At 40.7% G+C, this 6,813-nt stretch overlaps 1 protein-coding gene across 1 annotated transcript in view; it reads left to right on the plus strand.

The window, feature by feature from the left end:
• Positions 1 to 283, plus strand: part of rras2 (RAS related 2) — a 45,628-nt gene extending 45,345 nt beyond the window's left edge. Inside the window, exon 6 of the mRNA XM_003225325.4 lies at positions 1 to 283. This exon is cut by the window's left edge and continues 1,110 nt beyond it. The gene's annotated coding sequence lies outside the window, so the exon portion shown is untranslated.
• The last annotated feature ends 6,530 nt before the right edge of the window (positions 284 to 6,813 follow it).

Genomic DNA, 6,813 nt, shown 5'->3' on the forward strand with positions numbered 1-6,813 from the left:
GAGGATTTGGTAGAACTGTGGTAGATTTTTTTTCTTTTCCAGTTGTATACTCTAAATGGCCAGTCATGTGCCTGTCAACTGTATATCTTAAAGGTGTCAAATCTTTTCCTCAGATTGCCTTCCTCATCCTTTACAGATGACTGACTGTTATGTGACTATTAAACTGTACAAACTTTTAACTGAATGTTCAGTTCAGTTGTGGATGATGTCCAACTGTGAATTATGCAAACTCTGGCTAATTCAGGATTATTCTGGGACATTAAATACTGAGTGGTATTGAGAAGTTGTCATTTTACTAGAAGCGTTACATGTTTGCCTACATTCCTTGGTTATTGAACCACTCTTCTATAACATAGAAGTTCATGATTTACGGTAATGGGAAGAGAAGGAAACCCAATATCTGCAGTGGTGACACACGTATTTACCTTTTCAAGCTGAAATGCTGGCTGATCCAAACAAGGTTGACCCGAACAAAAGAATCATGCAGTTCTCCAAATGTTATTGGAATTGTAATCCCTAGATTTTTTCACAATCTCTTGTAGTGCTGAAGCATGATGATAATTGCAGCCCAATGACATGTGAGGTGTGTGACTCTTCACTTTGGAGGGATAGTGATTGCCTGATCCCTGCTGAAAAGTGACTGAAATATCATCATCATCATCATCATCAACCACAACCTTTGTGCATCTCCTTATTGCAATTGGAGGTGGCTTATGTTGCACTCATCTGTTGCTTAGGAAAGGCATTGTAGGGACTAAATTCAGTTTGATGTGATAATATGCACAATTCAATTGAGACCCTGGGTTTTTGTTTAAAATGTCATCTATAGATAGCTGTGTCAAGATATATATTTATTGCAAAATCAGTGACCTCACTGAAGTGGTGATACAGTCTTTGTGAAGCAGCATTACACAAAATTGGTGGATGTTTTCAGTTTGTGAACAAATATAACAAAAGGGCATTTTTATCTGGAATGTGGTGATTTCTTTTTCTGGAATGCATTGAAGTCTCAATTTCATAAATGCATTTCTTTTTTTCTCCGAGAACACAGAGAACTTGTCCATAACCAGCTAAATCAACTGCAGTTTCACTTCATATAAGAGGGTTTTGCTAGATTTTAGTATGTGAAAGCTGCTAAGATGGGGCATATACACAGTCTTTGCAGGTTTGGGTGATCTCCTAATCTTTCTTTGGAATTTTGTTTGAGAAGTACTCAGCACCAGACATTGGCCTCATCTGCTCTCTTCCCAGGTTTGGTTCATAGTCTGCTCTGAAATAAATTAATTTGGTTTTCTGTCCGCAAACCAGAATATAGTAGTATTTTCATAGTAAGAAAAGAACAATGAATATCCCCTTCCCAGTCAGAAAATGACATTATAACAGGTCTCTTTTCTGATAAAGTATACTTCATGGTAGTCAGCTTTAGTCTGTTTGCTTTTCACTTAAATCCAAAGTCTCAGACTCGCAAGCATCAGTCTGAGATCTGATTTTAGTCCTGGAAAATGAACTTTGCCTTGCTTTCTCAATTTTTCTACTGCAAATTGTGCAAATATTATTAAAAGCTACACTTAGTGATGAAGGAGGGATAACGAATATCTGTGCTAACAGTTTGAGCTATTGTGTGTAATACATACATGTGCATACTATTGTAAGTATAACTCTCCCAAACTCTTTCACCATGTCACACAAATAATAGCACAAGGATTATAGCAATTAGTTCTGCTTGCTCCTGCTTTTCTTGTTAAGTAATCTGGTAACTTTTTTTTTAACCTGAGAGAACATTTCTCTAGGAATGTCTGGATCCTCCAGCAGGACTGTATGGTCATCTTCCTCTGTTGTCCTTTATATAAAATGGCAAAATAAAGGTTTGTTTTTGGAATTTTAAAAATTATTTTCAGGCTATGGCTGGTGGAATCTATGCATATGGAGGGCTGACTGTATTGTCATCACTTTCATGGAGATCTCCTTTCGAGATGTCTCAGAATGCCATAACTGAAACTCCTTTCTGCTTTCCTGTGCAACATGAAATATTTTTCCAGAGTTTGAAACTGTGGGTGCACTGGGATGGGAGAAAAGGACTAGCCAGTCACTGTAGGGATGAATCCGATTCCTGCTACTTCCTCAGACCTTGGCATGGTATGCTGTTACCTCCCAGGGGGTGAGACAGGCTGCAGGGCTGCTCAGGTCACTTAGTGAGGAGAAGAGACAGATGTCTAATAGCTCAGTTTCCAGGGCTACTCCAGCTGGCCTGAAGGAGCAACTGGCCTCCCAGTTGTGTTCCCCAGCAACCGCAGGAGACTGCTCTGGCTCCACTCGGTCGCTTCGTACAGGGTGGGAGAGAGCAACAGCTAGTAGCCCAGCTGTTAAGGACAGGCAACTGCAGCAGTGCAAAAAGGACACTTGAACAGACTGCCTCTTGAATGTAGCCCAAGAGGGCCGGTCAAAAGAACAGAACAGACAGAATAAAAGAACAAAAAATTATATAAAGCACAAATGGCCTCATTTCTGCATGCATGCCCAAAGGGGAATTATGAAGATAGAAGGCATTCCACAGAAACACAGCTATTTCCTGTACACCTGTCTTGCATTATTCCCCAGATTTGGCATGGAGCCAGAGTTCCCATCTTTCACCAAAGCAACACTTGAACCTGCTGTTTGATTATTAAATACAGGCCAGCGTTGGCACAAATTCCTTTAGATGATGGGGATTTCATGTACAAAGCAGCAAAAATATCTGAGCAAAAATCACAGAGAGACCAGTTACCAACCCAGAATTACTGAAAACGAGAACTGGAAAAAGTGTCACCATCAACTGGACTTTATTAAGATACTTACGGTGCTCAGCTTTTCTGGGGAAAAGTGTAGTGATCAGATGCTAAGCCTTGCACTCAGCATCTGATCACCAGAACAATAGTCGATAATAAAATAAATAATAAACTTTATTTTTATATCCCGCCCCATCTCCCCGAAGGGACTCGGGGCAGCTCACAACAGGGGCAAGCCCGAAAACAACAACACAAGACATTTGACCAAAAAAATTCCAACGATTCACAAAATAAATAATAAATACATTAAAATCCAAGCAATAAAATCAGAGAATTAAAAACAAACCAGTGGGGACAGGTTTCATAAAGTGCTGTGTCATGGAAATGAGTGATAAAGTGCCGTACGCTTTTAAACAGAGAGAAGTATTCTAATGCCAGCTGTATTGGGCCTGTTCATTCAAACGCGCTCTGGAACAACCATGTTTTTAATTCCCAGCGGAAAATGGGCAGGGAAGGAGCTAACCTGATCTCCTTAGGGAGAGAGTTCCAGAGCCGGGGGGCCACTGCCGAGAAGGCCCTCTCCCTCGTCCCCACCAGCCACATTTGAGACAAAGGCAGGAGCGAGAGGAGCGCTTCCCTGGATGATCTCAGGGCTCGCGTTGGTTCATAGGAGAGGAGGCGATCACGGAGATAGGCAGGTCCTGATCCGAGTAAAAGTATCATTCTTCCAATCAGCTTCCAGTTTGTGTAGTGTCAACAGGAGATCTCAGTTGGAGGATTACTACTCTGTGGACATGAGTGTAATCATTGCATCCATGGCCTTCAACAACCAGTACTGAGAAGAACAATTTTTCTGGTATTGGAAAACCATCATGACTGGTGACCACCATAGGCATCCAGCTTGATGACAACCATACCTGCAGTAGCAGCACATGTCTTCTGTAGTTTTGATTTCATTGCAGTCATCTTTTTTTGGCATGCCTGTAAACTTATTTTTCAACATTGTAAGCCCAGCACAATCCTGTGGGTTTTTTTTTTTGGTGGGGGAGGGGACATAAAGGTCTCACACAGTGTGATGTCAGATGAGTATGCAATATGATCCAGATGTCATTCCTCATTTCAGATGTGGCATCTGAGACTAAGACAACTTGCTGTATCTGCTAGTAAGTCTGCTAATGTAACATAACATACTAAAGTATATCAATACTTTTCACAACTTATCTGTGGAATTCAAAAGCTAAGATGGTGGATGGAATTTGATTTATAATGTAGACCAGCGGTTCTCAACCTGTGGGTCCCTAGGTGTTTTGGCCTACTACTCCTAGAAATCCCAGCCAGTTTACCAGCTGTTGGGATTTCTGGGAATTGAAAGTCAAAACATCTGGGGACCTACAGGTTGTGTAGTCAATTTCTGGTGGTGTAATAGAACACATGGCACACCTTGAAGCTTTTTCTTTACCATATTGGTAATTGCTCCAAACTTGCTGCAATAAAAAAGTTTTGTGTGCTTGGTCCAACCTCTTTTGCAGGTGCAGCTGGTGGGGACGAGAGACAGGGCCTTTTCAGTGGTGGCCCCTCAGCTATGGAATTCCCTCCCTAGTGAAATTAGAGCAGCTCCCTCCTTCCTCACCAGTAAAAATGTGGTTATATGACCAAGTTTTCAGATAGCAAGCATTTAATGCAACAAGAGAGCAAGGAATAGTGAATTGACAAATGGAACGGCTTTGAATTATGATTTTGGATGGTATGATTTTAATAATTGGTTTTAAATTGTATTGTTTTAATGATACAGCACAACACTTTCATCCCATGCTCTTGTTCCTCAGCTACAACTTGCACTATCCTTTTCCCTTCTTCTTGTTTACATTTGGCCATGTCTTTATGACAGTTGGCATTATAAGTTATCGGTCGCTATTCCAAGCTCAAATTGTTGTTTTAATACTACCGGTTTTATTTTGTGTTGTTACTTGTTCTATCATCAGTGATGATGAATATATGAAAAGGATAAGTGCTTCCTTTGAACATGTTCTGTATTGGATTAGATAGGCCAGTAAGCAGCATTCTGAATTGACAGGTATGTAATTGGATTAACTGGCCATTGACCCAATCACACATAGTTTTGGGTGTGGTGTAAAAATAAGCCTCTTGGAATTATGAAATTTTGTAGTAAGGTATGAGTGTAGACAAGTGGTGGGAAGAAAAGGCATTCTTAACATACCAACCTTAACATTAGATTATATCCTATCTAAGTACCCACACTTCTTCCTTTTTTCTCCTTCAACCCACCTTTTCTGGATTCATCCTTAGCCACCACTGAATAAAGTTAAGGCACAATAAACTCAACTGCATTTGTGCACATTTTCCCCCTTGCCTCACCCTGTCCTTCAAAATGTAGATGGACCTGTCTTTTTGCTGGCATTATTCTGTACAACCTCCAGAGCAATTGTGGTATTTTATAAACAATAATAAACGTAATCCGCTGGTTTGACTGTTTACGTGAACTTACAAGTGTATCCACTTTGTGTATGAACAAACTGTCATTCCAGACCAAGCGATGAAAAACCTACCTTTTATCATCTGATAGAAATGCTATGATATTTGAAGAATGCCTGCAAAAAATTACTGAAGCATGAAATCCTTGAAGGCATAGCTGTAAGGAAATTTCTTCTTTTCTCAAGAGTTCTTTGGTGAAAAAAACCAATATGAAGAATACACTTGAAAAGCTGTTTGAAGTTAATATATAAGTGTTATGCAAGACCTTTCCAAGAAGAAGCAGTTAGCTGTGGTTCTGATTTACAGCATCAGCCTCTGATAAGTTGAAAACTTATCAGAGGTCATCAGTTAAGCTTCAGACCCATCCAAAGGAGTTATAAAGGATTTGGACATCAACAACAGTAGGGTGTGTATATTTTTGGTTTTCAGTGTAAACTTCACTAAGTAAATAACTTCAAAACTGAGAATATGTCATTCAATCAAGCCCAGTAATTATAACTGGCAACTTTACTTATATTTTCAAATCTAAACCTAAAACAAAGTTGTCTGAATTTGAACTCATGGGAGAATACACATTTGCTTCAAAGAAGCTATGGCTAGTTTCTACACTAGAAGTTGCTCTTTTTTATCGTGTCAGAAGCTAATTGAGATAAGTCGCTTCGGGTGTGAGAGATTCTGCTGTTGCCCAGGGGAAGCCCGGATGTGTTACCATGCGGGGGGGGGGGGGCTTTTCTCATGTCCTCACATGGGAAACTAGAGCAAACAGATGAGAGCTCACCAACTGGGATCTCCTGTTGACACTACACAAACTGGAAGCTGATTGGAAGAATGATACTTTTAGTCGGATCCACTATAGTTCTGATGAGGAAGATGTTGAGTGCAAGGTTTACCATTGGATCACTACACCTTTTCCCAGAAAAGCTGAGCACCATAAGGATCTTTATAAAGTCTCGTTGATGGTGTCACTTTTTCCTGTTCTTGTTTTCTATAATTCCAGGTCGCTAACTGGTCTTTCTGTGATTTTTGCTCAGAGATTTAGTGGACCAATGGAATAAATTTTAAAAGGGGTTAAAAAATCTTTGAGAGATAGGGAGAGAAGGCTCACTGCTGGGTGCATTTTTGTGTCAGGAGTGACTTGAAAAACTGCAAGTCACTTCTGGTGTGAGAGAATTGGCCATCTGCAAGGATGTTGCCCAGGGGATGTCCAGATGTTTTGATGTTTTTACCATCCTTATGGGAGGCTTCTCTCATGTCCCCGCATGGAGCTGGAGCTGATAAAGGGAGGTCATCCGTGCTCTCCCAGGTTGGATTCGAACTGGCAACCTTCTCATCAGCAACCCAGCCTTCAAGTCAGCAGTCCTTCCGGCACAAGGGTTTAACCCACTGCACCACCGGTGGCTCCTGCTGGGTGCTGAAAGGAAAGAAACCGAATCTGCTGAATTTTTTTGGTAAAAAGCATTTCTATGGCAGGCCACTGTACCTAGCTGCGTAAAATCAGAGGGTGAGAGCATATGGAGAAGGGGCTCCAAAGAGTTTTGTTAAATTGCAGATAGAT

The sequence above is a fragment of the Anolis carolinensis genome, chromosome 1, assembly GCF_035594765.1.
Source record: "Anolis carolinensis isolate JA03-04 chromosome 1, rAnoCar3.1.pri, whole genome shotgun sequence".
NCBI classification, from domain to species: domain Eukaryota; kingdom Metazoa; phylum Chordata; class Lepidosauria; order Squamata; family Dactyloidae; genus Anolis; species Anolis carolinensis.